The sequence below is a fragment of the Cryptotermes secundus genome, unplaced genomic scaffold, assembly GCF_002891405.2.
Source record: "Cryptotermes secundus unplaced genomic scaffold, Csec_1.0 scaffold1437, whole genome shotgun sequence".
Classification (NCBI taxonomy): Eukaryota; Metazoa; Arthropoda; class Insecta; order Blattodea; family Kalotermitidae; genus Cryptotermes; species Cryptotermes secundus.
The window spans coordinates 70,117-84,980 of NW_019731298.1; the positions used below are offsets into that span (position 1 = coordinate 70,117).

Sequence of the window (14,864 nt, forward strand, 5' to 3'; positions counted from 1 at the left end):
AGGATATGGACCAGTGGAGGGCTCTTGTGAACACAGTGATGAACATTCGGGTTCCATAAAATACTGGGAAATTCTTGAGAAACTGCAGATTTGGCGGCTCCTCAAGAAGGGCTCAGCTCCATAAGTAAGTATGTAAGTAAGTAAGTAAGTATGAGATTCGGTAAGGAATGAAAAGGGGTTGTAGCACACCTTTACTTCCTAATATACAGAGCATATAAGATTGGTTGAGGCACTATGCTACAAGCTGGAAGGTCGAGGATTCAAGTCCCGATGAGGTCATTGGATTTTTTTTTCAATTTACCTAATCCTTCCAGCCGCACTATGGCCCCGGGTTCGGCTCAGCCTCTAGCAGAAATGAGTACCAGGAATAAATTTAATAATTTTCCTGGGGGGTAAAGTGCGGCCGGCGCGTAAGGCTGACAACCTTACCGCCATCTATGAGCTGATTGTCTAGACGAAATGTGGGAACCTCGACATCTCACAACCCTATGGGCCTCCATGGCTTGTTACAGGGATACCTTTACTTACTTACTTTACTTATGACAGAAAGTATTGTGATCGTGAAGCGAGCTTTATTGAATACCCAGCAGGCCCAGCAGTATAACACACGCAGTCACAGGAGCAAGACACAACACAAAGCACAATACACACACGAAAGTAGAAAGAGTGCTCCGACAGAAGAGGATAGGTGTGACTCGCGTAGTGAGATACGACGTAGGGATGAAAAATCCTGAACAATTTTAATATTTTTAACATTTAACATTTATCAATATATATGATAAATATATATTTTAGTTATTTTAATATGAAGACGACAAGGCATGCAATGAACTATTTTAGCGTAAATCGAATAAGCACCTGAAGATGGCACTTTTGTGCCGAAACGTGTAGTGCGAGTGAGAAGAGGAGATAGATGAGTGTATGCACTGGAAGACGGTTGAAATAAATCATGAATTTCGTTTATTTGTGGAGACCGCCTACCTAAATAGAGCTACTCTTACACAGGTGTATTTTCAGGAAAATAACAATACGCGCACTAGAAACCCAAACGTGAAATGACGATTTATTTCAATCTGGCACAACATATTAATGAACCCGATTGTTACTCTTGCCCTGAATTAACTACATTGATGTAGGTTGTATGAAGATAAGACGATGAACATATGAGCAAAATTAATTTCGAGGCGCGGAAATATTCCACACGGCAGGGACTGTACATAGGCGTAACTGCTAAATGGGCGGTTCTAGTCAATCCAACGAGCACCTGTAACACGAAAGAGATGATGAAGTATGAAGGGATGCTTCTAAGGTGAATGTGTGGCGTGCACTCAAAAGCAAACAAGTGATAGACTCATTTTTCTTCGCTGGAAAAACAATAAACAGTAATGGGTATTTGGACGTGATATAATATTACGCTTCTCCACAACCAGAACAACGCAATATCATCTCTACAGCGAGATAGAGCACTCGTACGTGTCGATAACATCGTGCTCAATCACTCCAATGCATCGCTTCCACATACAAGCTGCTGCATAATCCAAGTCAGAAATCAAGACGGCCAGAATGGTCAAGGTAATGACTTTGTTCATCCTGGTCCGTCACACTAACAATATTTGTTTCCCCCCTTGGTACTACAGCCCCAGTGGGCCTAGGCCTACCTCCATGAACTTCTCCGTTCACTTCGGTTTTTCTATATCTTACACATTCGGTAGGACTCCTTGGGCGGTTGATCAGCTCGTCGCAAGGCCTCTACCTGTATACAAACACAGAAAAACGCACACACACAAACTAAACATCCATGCCCTGAGTGGGATTCAAACCCACAATCCCGGTTTCCAAGCGAGCGAAGATAGTACATGCGTTAGACCGCTCGGCTACCGTGACCGGCCTAACAATATTACAAAAGTTATTAACTGTATAAAAACAGCGCGGCCAGAAGAACAAGACAACACTAAGAATCCTATTCTTCAAACGACGGAACCACGACGTGGCAGACACTCAACTTCCTTTAAAGAGAGGCAGTATAAAGGACACGAACCAAATTGGTTCTAAATTTTAACAAAGTCTTGTTACAACACATGTAAATAAACTAATTGGAATAATTTATAAATATTTTTATGTATTCATGCACATCGCTGCAGTTGTTAAAGACGCCGGGTTTACATTCATGGCATTGTGATGATACTGTATGTATGTATTGATGTTGACCAATCACATTGTAGTAGCAGTTTCTGTGTGTATTGATATATCCTTCTGAAGATGGTCGCTTCGACCGAAACATGTCAAGGATGAAAGATAAAAAAATATCAATGACATTGGACGGGGTTGATAACCTTTTAAAATAACTGCATTAGATAAGCACAAATTGAAAATAAAGGGGGGCGAACTGACAGAATAAACACTGGTCAGGCCTACAAGTGGTGGGGAGAGTAGGAGAATGGGTTCTTACTAAGGTAAACATACCCAGTTTCTTGTCGTATCTACCTTATTCCCGGTACGGCACTCTAAATTGGTCACGAAATTAGATATGTGTTCCACATTTAGTTTCAACAGTTTTCCGTCATGAAACCATCTTTGGAGAAATGTTAAAAATAAATATGGAACACATAATATCATGGAGAATTTATGGTGGCATGTCACGAAAATGGGGGTTGCTCTTTATGCAGCCTGTATTTTTTCAAGATTAGCATTGCAATGATAATCGTAACAGAATTCCTACTCTGTGGTCTGGTGGTCAGAATTCCTGGCTACAGATCCAGAGGTACCGGGTTCGAATCCCGATGCTACCACATTTTCTGAGAAGTAGTGGGTCTTGAACGAGGTCCACTCAGCCTGATGAGGATAACTGAGGAGCTATTTGGATGGAAAAGTAGCTGCTCCGGTTTAGAAAACCGAGATTAACGACCGTGGGGATCCGTTGCGCTGACCATGCGACATCCTTTATCCGCAAAAGTTGGCACTAACTTCGCCGACAAGCGGCGGTCGCTCGGTCGATATAGTTCGCTTGCGGACTAAAGGCCACGGTGTTTTTTTATTTGTATGTAATTAAAATAGTTCTAAAATACTTCAGTAATTATTCTTAATATGTGGTGCACATATTTTTTTTATAAAATTCTTATATGGCAGTTGTCCTGAAATTAACGTGGCTCATTATATTATTCAATTTCCTTGCACCTTGGTCCATAGTGTCATATACTGTTCCACAGTAAAGTTCACTCTAAAACTGACAATCTTTGTTTTAATATCGCGTCACTACAAATTAATGGGACATTTGTAATACAAAGAGATACGTAAATGTTGTATTTAAAGGGCTCGTTAAATCTATTACATGACTGAAGATACAGCGGTATGAGTTAAAACGTGAAAATTATTTTCATATTTATTATATATATACACCTATATATATATGAGGGGGCACGCTACAAGCCGGAAGGTAGGGGGCTCAAATCCCGATGAGGTTATTGGATTCTTTTTCAGTTGACCTAATCCTTCCAGCCGCNCGCCATCTTTGAGCTGATTGTCTAGTTAATGTGGGACCCCCAACGTCTCACAACCCTATGGGGTTGTGAGACCTGGTACAGGGATAGCTTTACTTTTTATCTGCTGATAGAAGTTTCAATACCAAGAACACTTTAACAAGAAACAGCCGATGAGGTGACAAAGCAACGCTGTGTCATAACCCACATCACGAAATATCTCACTTCTATAACCACATTTCATGAACTACTGATACATGCGCAGAGATGGTAGAAACTGGTTCAGACAGTAACAATTTTATCTGCATTTGGGAGATATCCGATTCGAATCTCGGCTAGGACACAGAGTATTATGATTTATGTTCTCCGTGGTTCTCTTCTGATCCTCCTGGAAAATCCCGGGATATTACCTTAAGCTACAACAGCTTCCTTCCACATCATTTTCAATTCAACTTTAATTAAGAAAATCTACAAATAGTCCGGGCTACTGATAGCATCATTAAATAAACGAAAAATAAGTGCATCTGAAATTCCAATAGCTCTTAACACTCATGTCGCGGCACACAAGGTAAGAAACACTGGCATAACGTATTCTTTGCACGTGATCGTTCAACGCTTTACTCTCCCATAAGGGATATACTTACGTCACAAGCCTAGAGAAGTAGGTCATTGGGGAGTTGCTAGGTTCTAATTGAGGAGGGGGTGAGTTTGTGCTCGAGTCTTAATAGATAATAAAGCTGGTCTAAGCCGGCTTCATTCAAATTGCATAAGGCTAAGACCACACGAGTTTTTCCCCCTTCGTCCATGAGCGAACGTGAAAATGACGGATGAAATGAAGTGACATGATAGAGGCACGGACAAATTTCTGACTTCCGTGTGCGGTTCATTTCCTGCCGTAGTAGCAGGTACATTTGACGTAGATACAGACGTGATTCATAGACACAGTTTGCTTATCTGTATTTTTCCTTAGAAGATAGAGAAGACGGAGAAATTAGAGGTTCCATCCTGTAATTTGCGAATTTTTTTTTTCATTGGCACTACAGCCCTCATTTGGGCCTAGGCCTACCTCCATGAAACTCTCCGTTCACTTCGGTTTTACTAGATCTTAGACATATGGTAGGACTCAATGGGTGGGTGATCAGCTCGTCGCAAGGCCTCTACCTGTAAATAAACACAGAAAAACGCACACACACACAAACTAAACATCCATGCCCTGAGTTGGATTCGAACCCACGATCCCGGCTTCCGAGCGAGCGAAGACAGTGCATGCCTTGTGAAAGATTATAAAATCGAAAATAGCATATATTCATGCACAACTAAATAAATTTCCTGGAAGTTCTTTCGAGTTCTACCCAATGTCCATCAGTTAACTCATCAATATTTCAGCATCTATAAAACTCTCCCTATTAAAACAAATTTACCAGGCGATTTATAGAGTTGTAAACTGGAAATATATTTCCAATCTTACACAGAGAGAAGAAATCTAATGTCACGTGTATTAGTGACTATAGACGGGTTTTGTATTGGATGACTGGATTTATTGACACTATACCGACCACTCGGAACTGCAGGTAATACAGCGCTATCGCTTATCTGCACACTTTACACTTCACCGTTACACACGCACTAGGATTCTCAGTCTTCACTAGTCGTATCCTCGCAACGGATTTATAACAGTCTCACTTTAACTTCAAATCACACATGAAGTCCTGCCAGCTCCGGAGACTCGAGTCATTTCTTGAGAACTGATTCAAATAAACTCTTCTTCATCTGAAATCAACTTCTGACAACAACTAACCCTTTATGTCAAAGTCAAAGTGAAAGTCACATGCAACTGACGGTCAGTCAATCGGTAAGTCTTTGCGTCGAACCACTTCTGGAGCTCATGACCAGATATTTATTACTGCTTGACAGTTACGGTCTTGTTTTGTGGGGCGCCCTCTCTGACGAGAGGACGGATCTGTCTTTGTATATGCTGCTGGTCCTTGGCAGAGCAGTCTTTCTCGGGTCTGAGTCCCTTTGGACTGGCGACCATATTTTACCGCCTCAGATTTGAGACTTCCCTTTTCATCGCCTCCTACGACTCTCAGGGTCACGGTGGAAGTATTCGACCCCGCCTCCACATGGGCCTCTATGCTGCCGAACACTTCTTTATAACCACTTTGCATGGACCACGCAGAAAACACAGCCTTTATTGTTAAGGAGGGGTTTTCACTGATCTGGAGATTAACAATAGATGTTCTACTGCTGCGCGCGTTGGCTACCGCGGGAATGTGCTTACAAAGTCGTTGCCTGGCAATGGATCTATTTGTTACAGTAATTAAAATGATCCTTAGACATGTATCTGTATGACAGCAGCATATTTCAAAGAAAAATATGGACATTCGAAAGGATAGATTGAGGATAAACACGAAAAGCAGTAGTCAGTAAAGAGGCAAGATTCCAACCGGGTACCTCCTGGACAGAAGCCTTTAGCGTTACTGCCACAGTCCTGTGACAGCCGGGTTAGAGCCCAGGTCGGGTCATGTGTAATTTGTGGTGGACATGGTGACATTTGGACAACTTTTCTCCGAGTACCTCTGTTTCCTTGTTAATTCTCATTCCACCGACTGCTCCACAATCACCATCACCTATCATCTGGAACTGGTACAATAGGCCAGTGGTGGCCGCAGTACCAAATGGGCTCATTTTTACTGCCACAGCCACAGAATCTTAAAATTGAGCATGATGGCTTCCTTCTACACTCTTAATCATTCATACTGTTCTCATTGTCGCACAACATCCGAGATGACTCAGCATCGTTAAGTAAACAATAAATACCGTTCCACATATGACCTAAATAACATTTTTTTTTCTTGGCACTACAGCCCCGGTGGGCCTTTCACTTCGGTTTTTCTAGATCTTACACATTCGGTAGGACTCCTTGGGCGGGTGATCAGCACGTCGCAAGGCCTCTACCTGTACACAAACACATAAAAACGCACACACACAAACTAAACATCCATGCCCTGAGTGGGATTCGAACCCACGATCCCGGTTTCCAAGCGAGCGAAGACAGTACATGCCTTAGACCGCTCGGCTACCGTGACCGGCCAAATAACATATTAACAAAGGAAATTCAGTAAAAGCCTTAAGTAAAATTCATGCCACAATTACTTGAAGTTTCGTGTGCCGTGGACGTACTGACTTAATAATGGACCTTACACGAGGGAGAAAGAGAGGGTAGGATTGAGTTTTCTTTCGAGGAACAATTGCTCTCAGGAGACTGTAGAATTTCCTGCCTCCATAAACTGCCTTTCTCTTGCACATCCCTGTTTCTCTGTCTGCTTGTAGGTCAGCAATGGGATAGGGTTGGCTTATTTCAAAAGCTTTCCCATCCTAACACATTTTCAATTTCCGGCGGCTGAAAGTGCCAATCTCGTGCATTAATTAACAAAGTTGCGTCATCTATTTCGCATTCCCTATTACAATCAGTTTCATCGTTCGCTTTCAGTTTATACCAGCCGCGATTTCGAGGTAATCGCCTATAACACACATACGTCAATATGAGAGGGGAAACTAATTTAGTCTGAAGTGTGTCTCGACTTCATTTCGTCCATAACATCAACAGTTCACAGGTACACTCGATAATCAAAGAGCAGACGCCGTCGAAATAATTGGCAGCCTTCATCTGACTCCTGTAGCGCCTGCGTACAGACATCCCAGAATAGGCTACCTGAACTGATTTTCCGCAGACACTCCACCATTTGTAACAGAATAGATTATAACAGATTCCAGTAACTAACTGACTGAAGAATCGTTTAAATATCTAATTAACTGACTGGCTGACTAACCAACTAATAAACTAACTCACTAAGTAATATTGAATTGACTTAGGAATTACTGAGTTTTGGACTTGGTTCATTGTCCGGTAGAGAAGACGAGATGACTTTGTCCGCTCGAACACTGCGATCGTGGGTTCCAATCCCACTCAAGGCATGATGTCTGTTTGTGTTTACTCTGTGTTTGTGTTAGGGAGCGGCCTTGCGACGGTCTGATCCCCCGTCCAAGGAGTCCTACAGACCGTTTTAGATTAAGAATTTATATTTCATGTATCCTGTTGTGTTATTATATGCAGCTCTTTATCAAGACAGTCACAACACAATACAGAGTTCAAGGCTAAATTAGCTATGCTACATGTTTCGGCTATTCGTAGCCATCATCAGGCAAATACACGATCATCATGTTTACACACTAGTGAACTGCAATTGCGTAATAAGTCTGGATACTTGACAATTATCATATTATAAAACACATGGTATAAAAATTACAATTAAATATAAACTTATTATAAAACAAGAGTCATTTCGTAAAATAAGGTTAAAATTATTCAAGTGATAATCTATATCACGAAGTCAGTCGTTGTAATCTTGTATTTTCCCGTGGACGTGGTATATTCTAGACTTTTATATGATAAACTGTTTGGAGGTCCGTGAAGTATAGAATCAACATAAATTGTTTGGTCGGTGCCTCATCGTACGATGTATTTATGTCTGTTTTGTAGGAAATACAGATTGAAGTTCACTAGTGTGTAAACATGATCGTGTATTTGCCTGATGATGGCTACGAATAGCCGAATCATGTAGCATAGCTAATTTAACCTTGATCTCTGTATTGTTGTGTTGTGACGGTCATAATAAAGAGTTTTAGATTAAGAAACTGAAGTCAAACGAAGCGTTTCACGGATATCCTATGCTCCGAGTGGGAGCAACAGGAAAAGAAGGAGAAGAAGAAGAAGAAGAAGAAGAAGAGAACATGATAAACTTATGTTTCAGAAACTGGATTTGTTTTCGTCCTCAGGCGAGGGGGTAGACACCTACTCTGTTGGGTCCCACAGAAAGACCTAACCTCAGTCGCTGGATCCAGTTTCCGAAACGTTGCGTTCTCCTGTTTTATATATTTTTTTTTTTTTTTAGAATACCGGACGATGGAAAAGGTCCAAAAATCCAGTAATGCCGAATGTTATACACCATCATCCGAACCCTTTAGAATAAACATGAATTGACCAATTAACTACCTAACCAACAGACCAACTGCAGAAGCGACTAACGAACAAACAATCCAATCTTCTAACTAATGGATTAACTACCTAAGTACCTAGAACTTTAACTGAACAACTAATGGACTGACGAACTAACTCCCTGACTGACTGACTAACGAATTAAGTACTGAACTCAAGAGAACTTAGGATCTGAGATTTTCACTACAGTGACTAAGAGTCATTCCCACCACATATATTCGCATGGCCGTTGTGGTCGTACTATAGATACTAAGGGTAAAAAAAAATAAACTTGTCCCTGTACTAACTAATTAAACACTATGCCATGAAGACGTATGGGGGAGTGGATGTATAGATCCACATTTTCTTGACCTCGGTACTAGTTAGAGGTGAGTGGTCAGCTTCACGTCCCGGCTCGTCTACCCGGTACCCATTGGATAGGAGGCTGGATGGGTCCCAGAGCCAGTCTGGACGACGTGGAGAAGAGAAAATTCTTGACCCTGCCGGGACTCCGAACCCTCGGCCGTCCAGTCCGTAGCCAGCCGCTATACCGACTGAGCTACGTGTGTAGCATGAAATTAAACTTATACAGGTGGAATGGTGTTCTGAGCCATGTTATTTGCACCTAATTTCATGAGAGTCAGACATTTGGCCTAAAAGTTATTAGGGACAAAGTGACATGAACGTTACAATACCAGAAACGCTATAAACAACGAAGACAGACGAATAGCTTGCGTGTCACTCTTCTCGTGCCCAGAACAAAATTAGAATGTTCATCGTCTTTTAAATATAAAATTCGTACAAACACAAAGTAAAAGCATGTTTCATCTGCATTCAGGAGAGAAAACTGAGTATTTATGTATCTACCCAACTGGATATGATTAAGTAAAAAATCCATCAGTGAAATTTATTCGTGTTGTTCTGACGTCATTGTTAGTACTCTTCAGAAATTTCTGGTTACCCGGCTGATCCAGAAATTTCCTGCTATTATGAACCCTAAAATGTTCATCACCGTATTCACAAGAACATATAATCGGATGCTGCCCATTTTAATCCAGTCAACACCACACACTATTTCTCAGAGATCTAATTTAATATTGATCTCACATCTACACCTGGAGCCGGGATAGAGTAGTCGATATAGCGACTGGCTATGAGCTGGACTATCGAGGGGTCGGAGTTCGAGTCCCGGTAGGGTCAAGAATTTTCTCTTCTCCATGTCGTCCAGAGCGGCTCTGCGGCCCACCCAGCCTCCTATCTAATGGGTACCGGGGGCTCTTTCCCCGGGTAAAAAGGCAGGGTGTGCGTGAAACTGACCACTCACCTCCAACTAGTGCCAAGGTCAAGAAAATATGGATCTATACATCAACTTCCCCATACATCTTCATGGCGTAGTGCTTAATTAGTTAAGTGCAGAGACAAATTTACCTTTACGATCTACGCCTATGTCTACCAAGTTATCTCTTCCCCCTTCAAGGTTTCAGATAAAATATTGTATACATTTATATATTTCCTCAGGATCCTGTGGCCGTTAATCTGTGACAGAATTGTCTTTTAAACGACTACTTCTAACTGCCGAGATAGCACAGTGAGAGCGCCGATGGAGCGCTAATCGATACGTCTCAGGCCCAAGCTCGTCCCGGACCACATTGTTGCATATACGAGACCTGAAAATTAAATAACCGGACGGTCTCTGTGAACAGAGAATGCTGCCACTAACAATTCAAGGACAACTGTCACCTTGAAACCATTCGCCTCATAACGATATACAAGCAATCACAATCTCTGCCATATTTGAAATCGTTTTACTGAAGTCGTTTCAGTAATGCGGGGGCACGCGGTAGCGTAGTTGGTTGAAGCACTATGTTACAAGCCGGACAGTCACGGGTTCGATTCCCGATGAGGTCACTGGACTTTTCAATTGATCTAATCCTTCCAGCCGCACTATGGCCCTCGGGCCGACTCAGCCTTTAGCAGAAATGCGTACCAGGAACCTTCTTGGAGGGGTAAAGGGCGGCCGGCGCGTAAGGCTGACAATCTTACCGCCATCTGTGAACCGATTGTCTAGAAAGTGTGGAAGCCTCGACGTCTCACAACCCTATGGACATCCACGGCCTCTTATAGGAATAGCTTTTCACCTTTTACTTATTTCAGTAATGCAGAAAAATTGCTATGGATGTTTTCGAGTGACGCAAATTCAGATTCTTTGAAAGAAATCTTCAGTTTCGGGAATATCTGTTCATACAAATCCCCGTATTTATCTATTTTTAACAGACATAGGAGCCGAGGTAGCGCAGTAGGTATAGTGACTGGATACGGGCTGGATGGCCGAGGGGTCGGGGTTCGAATCCCGGTAGGGGTGAAACTTTTCTCTTCTCCACGTCGTCCAGACCGGTTATGGGGCCCACCCGGCCTCCTATCCCGTGAGTAAAAGGAGCTATTTCTTCGGGGGTAAAGAGGCTGGTGCGTGAAGCTGATCATCACCTCCAACCAGCGTCGAGATCATGAATACGTGGATCTATACATCCACTCAACCATACGCCTTCATGACGTGCTTAATTATCTAAGCACAGGGATAACATTACTTTACTTCTGCAGGTGTATTCCTTCTTATTGAACTTGGTTTTATTGTCAAAATGAACAGCAATTTTGTCTCTCTATATCAATGGCCGACTGCCTTCTGTAACAGGGTTAGAATTTAAAAGTTCTTAAGGACCGCCGGCCCATTTTAAGCTGAAACGGGCTAAGAGTGTAAACAAAGATGAAGATATTTGCGTAATGCATGACAGACATTTTCTCTCTAAAACAGAGGCGATACAAAATATTCCTTAATCTCGATACTTGACAGCGAAATTAAGGTTACTTCAAGGACATCGCAAGACACAGTTCGACACGAAACGAAGTTCTTGAAAATTGGATGTCGCTTTAAAAGAGGGTATTCAGAATAAATTAGGCCTGTTATATTACGACAATACACCTCCCTCCATCAACACATTTACACCCAAGCTATTATGTCCTGAATTTTAAATTAGTAATTACACAGTTCTGAAGAAGGGAGTCAGGATAGCTCAGTCGGTACAGCGACGGGCTATGGTCTGGATGGACAGGGTTGAATTGCCGGTAAGGGGAGGATTTTTCTCTCCTCCACAACGTCCAGATCACCTCTGGGGCCTATCCTGCGTCCTATCTAATGGATACCGCAGGTTCTTCTCTCGGGTGTTAAGCTGTTGGGGCGTGAATATTACAGCTCACCTCCATCTAGTGTCGAAGTCAAAAATGGTGGAGCTACACCTTCACTACCCCATATGTCTCCATGGCATACATGGACAACTTTACGTTTGATAGTTCTCAAGAAATATAAGCGTAGAAACCGAAGCGGCATCATAAAGTTAGGGGATTTGAACCCCGGATCTCGTGGATACGGAGGAGTAATAACCATTTGACAACGACGGTCGCAATTAACGGCTAACTTTTAGAACGCTTAACGAATTTTGGCCCTAACAAATAAGAAAGATTAATATCCCTCTTTTTTTTCTGTTTGTGTAATCAACAAGAAATGTTGTCCTCAGAAACTCAATGACAAACTTCACCAGTAAGCGAATCATCACCAGTCAATGTTGCAGAGATCTTCAATAGCTAACAGTCGCAAACCCATTAAGAAATTTCCCACATTTTACCGAACCCAAAGTTTAATTGACAGTCTTCTGTCTAAATCAAATGAATCCAGTCAACACCTTCACACTCTATTTTTTAAGATCCCTTTTAATATTATCCGCAAATTTATGCTTACGTCTCACAAGAGGTATCCCTATCCTTCAAATTTTCGAAGTATACACTTTAAACAGACTTATCTCCCCCCAAATGGGACGTCCTGCTCATTACACCTTCCTTGATTTTATTTGAGTTCAGTACAAAATCACCTTCACGCATTTTCTCCAGTCGTCTCACACTTCCGCCTCCTCACATCCAAGTATTCTCCACCAGAATATTTCCTCAAACACATTCTTATCTTTACGCCCAAGGAAGGTTCATTTAAGGTATTAATCACATAATTTTCCTGGTAAGGTCGAAGAAAACGACAACTTGAAAAATTATAGTCCGCCTATGATTCGAGAATAAAATATGGCAGATCCACATTAGTGACAATCACAAAACACAACACAATTCGATTTGAAAATCACAAAGTTAACTTATGAATCCTTTCATCCCACACGAGGTTACATTTGTATAGAGTTTATAGAGAAAAGGCTTTATCAGGATCAGGCAGACCCTCCAGATGAGCAGAAATGTCCATGGGAATAACCAACACCTATTAAAGAGAAATTATTATAACTTAGGTTCGTGAATTTATTCCTACATGCATCGTTGCCGGAAACGATAGTTATTAGGTGTTAAGGCAGTGAAAATAGCTTCCTCAAAATGAAGCTCTCCGGAACTAGGCGTCTTCCTCATTTCCGGTCCTAATTACATTCTACTAAATGCTCTTAAGTAACGTGGTCGTAAATTTGGAGTCTACGTCATTTCCGTTATCGTCATCCGGAATGATTCGCGAAGTAATCTGCATAGCAAATATTTTAATAAGAGTGCAATTATGGTTAAATTATACACGAGACAATTCGCGAGTGAGAGTTTTTCGCAAATTCTCATTTCACTGGAATATTAAATCGCTTTGCCAACGAAGAAGTAGCAGGAACACCAATCCCCAATAGAAACTTTCAGAGCACGAACTCCCCCCTCAAGACAGTTGATGGGGTCACTGCCTCTTCCTCTCCACAAGAGTTAATGTAGACATTCAACTCCAGTCATTAGGTCTATTCTATATATTCTGCATCCTCACACAAGTTTCGAAAAGCCCTACGTAACAGTTTATGAGGCTACGCCCTCAGGAGATCTGGTAATCTGAGGACAGTTCATAGTTTTCCGTGCAGAACGACTCAGGTTCAATACCCACTGGATCACGTGCGAAGTTTCTACGACCTCTGATAAACCCAAATATTTATTAATACTCGTATATGAAATATAATTCCCGGACCTGGATCCTTACTTACTTACTTACTCATGGACCTGAGCTCTTCTTGAGGAGTCACCAATTCTGCAGCTACTAAAGAATTTCCCAGCATTTTATGGAACCCGAAGGTTCATTACCGTATTCACAAGAGCCTTCCACTGGTCCACATCCTGAGACAGAACAATCCAATCCATACCATCCCATCCTATCTCTCTAAGATCCATTTTAATATTGTTCACCCACCCACGCCTTGGTCTTCCCAGTAGTCTCTTTCCTTCTGGCTTTCTCATCGATATCCTATATTCATTCCTCTTCTCACCCATTCGTGCTACATGCCCTGCCCACCTCATCTTCCTAGACTTGATTATTCTAATCATACTTGCAGAAGAGTACAAGTTATGAAGCTTCTCATTATGTAGTTTTCTCCAGCTTCCTGTCACTTCACTTCTCTTCAGTCCAAATATTCTCTTCAACACCCTGTTCTCAAAAACCCTGAGTCTATGTTCCGCCCTTAATGTCAGAGACCAAGTTTCACACCCATACAGAACCAGAGGCAACATTATAGTTTTGTATATTCTAATTTTTATATTTTTGGACAGCAGGATCTGGATCCTACGTTAAGATACATCTTCAACACGGAAAGGCGGATAGAGGCGTATAATCAAAATCTATGTCCTTATGTGACTGATATCGTATTATAAAAGTCTGACGTCATTTTCAGCAAAAATACGTTTACCATCAGGTGAATTAACGCCACGGCCGAATGATAATCACCCTTGCTTCACATTCTGAAGGCCCCGGGCTCAACTCTCGGCCCAAAACAAGCTCTCCTCACGGAGGGTTTGTTTCCTTCCGGTCCTACAGGAAGATACAGGGATAGTACTTACATTTGGCGACTGATTCCTTCCACATCCTTTTCAATTCATTATTCATCAACCATGCAATCATATGACGTATAATCTGAGTTCCAATAAAACTCCGTGGCCTGTAGTCCGCAAGCGAACTATACTGACCGAGCCACCGCCGTTTGTCGGCGAAGTTAGTGCCAACTTTAGCGGATAGAGGGTGTCAGGTGGTCAGCGAAATGAAACCCCACGGCCTTTATTTTCCGGTTAGACAATAATTAATTAAATTACTAAAAAACGTTTCTTTCCGTTTCTCACATTATGTAACACATACGAGTATATACTGCGCATTCTTTGCCATCACTTTAGTTCATAGCAAGAAGGGCAGAAAGTTTGCAGTCTGGCTGCGGGTGACCCACCTTAACCTCAACTGCTACCTCTCGGAAAAGGAAAAATATTAGCTCTATTTACATGTCTATTATATGCTTTAGCAATGG

At 41.8% G+C, this 14,864-nt stretch overlaps 1 protein-coding gene across 2 annotated transcripts in view; it reads right to left on the reverse strand.

Annotated features, from left to right (window-relative positions):
• Window positions 1–14,864, reverse strand: part of LOC111867009 (tubby-related protein 4) — a 92,471-nt gene that overhangs the window by 57,199 nt on the left and 20,408 nt on the right. The window lies entirely within an intron of this gene.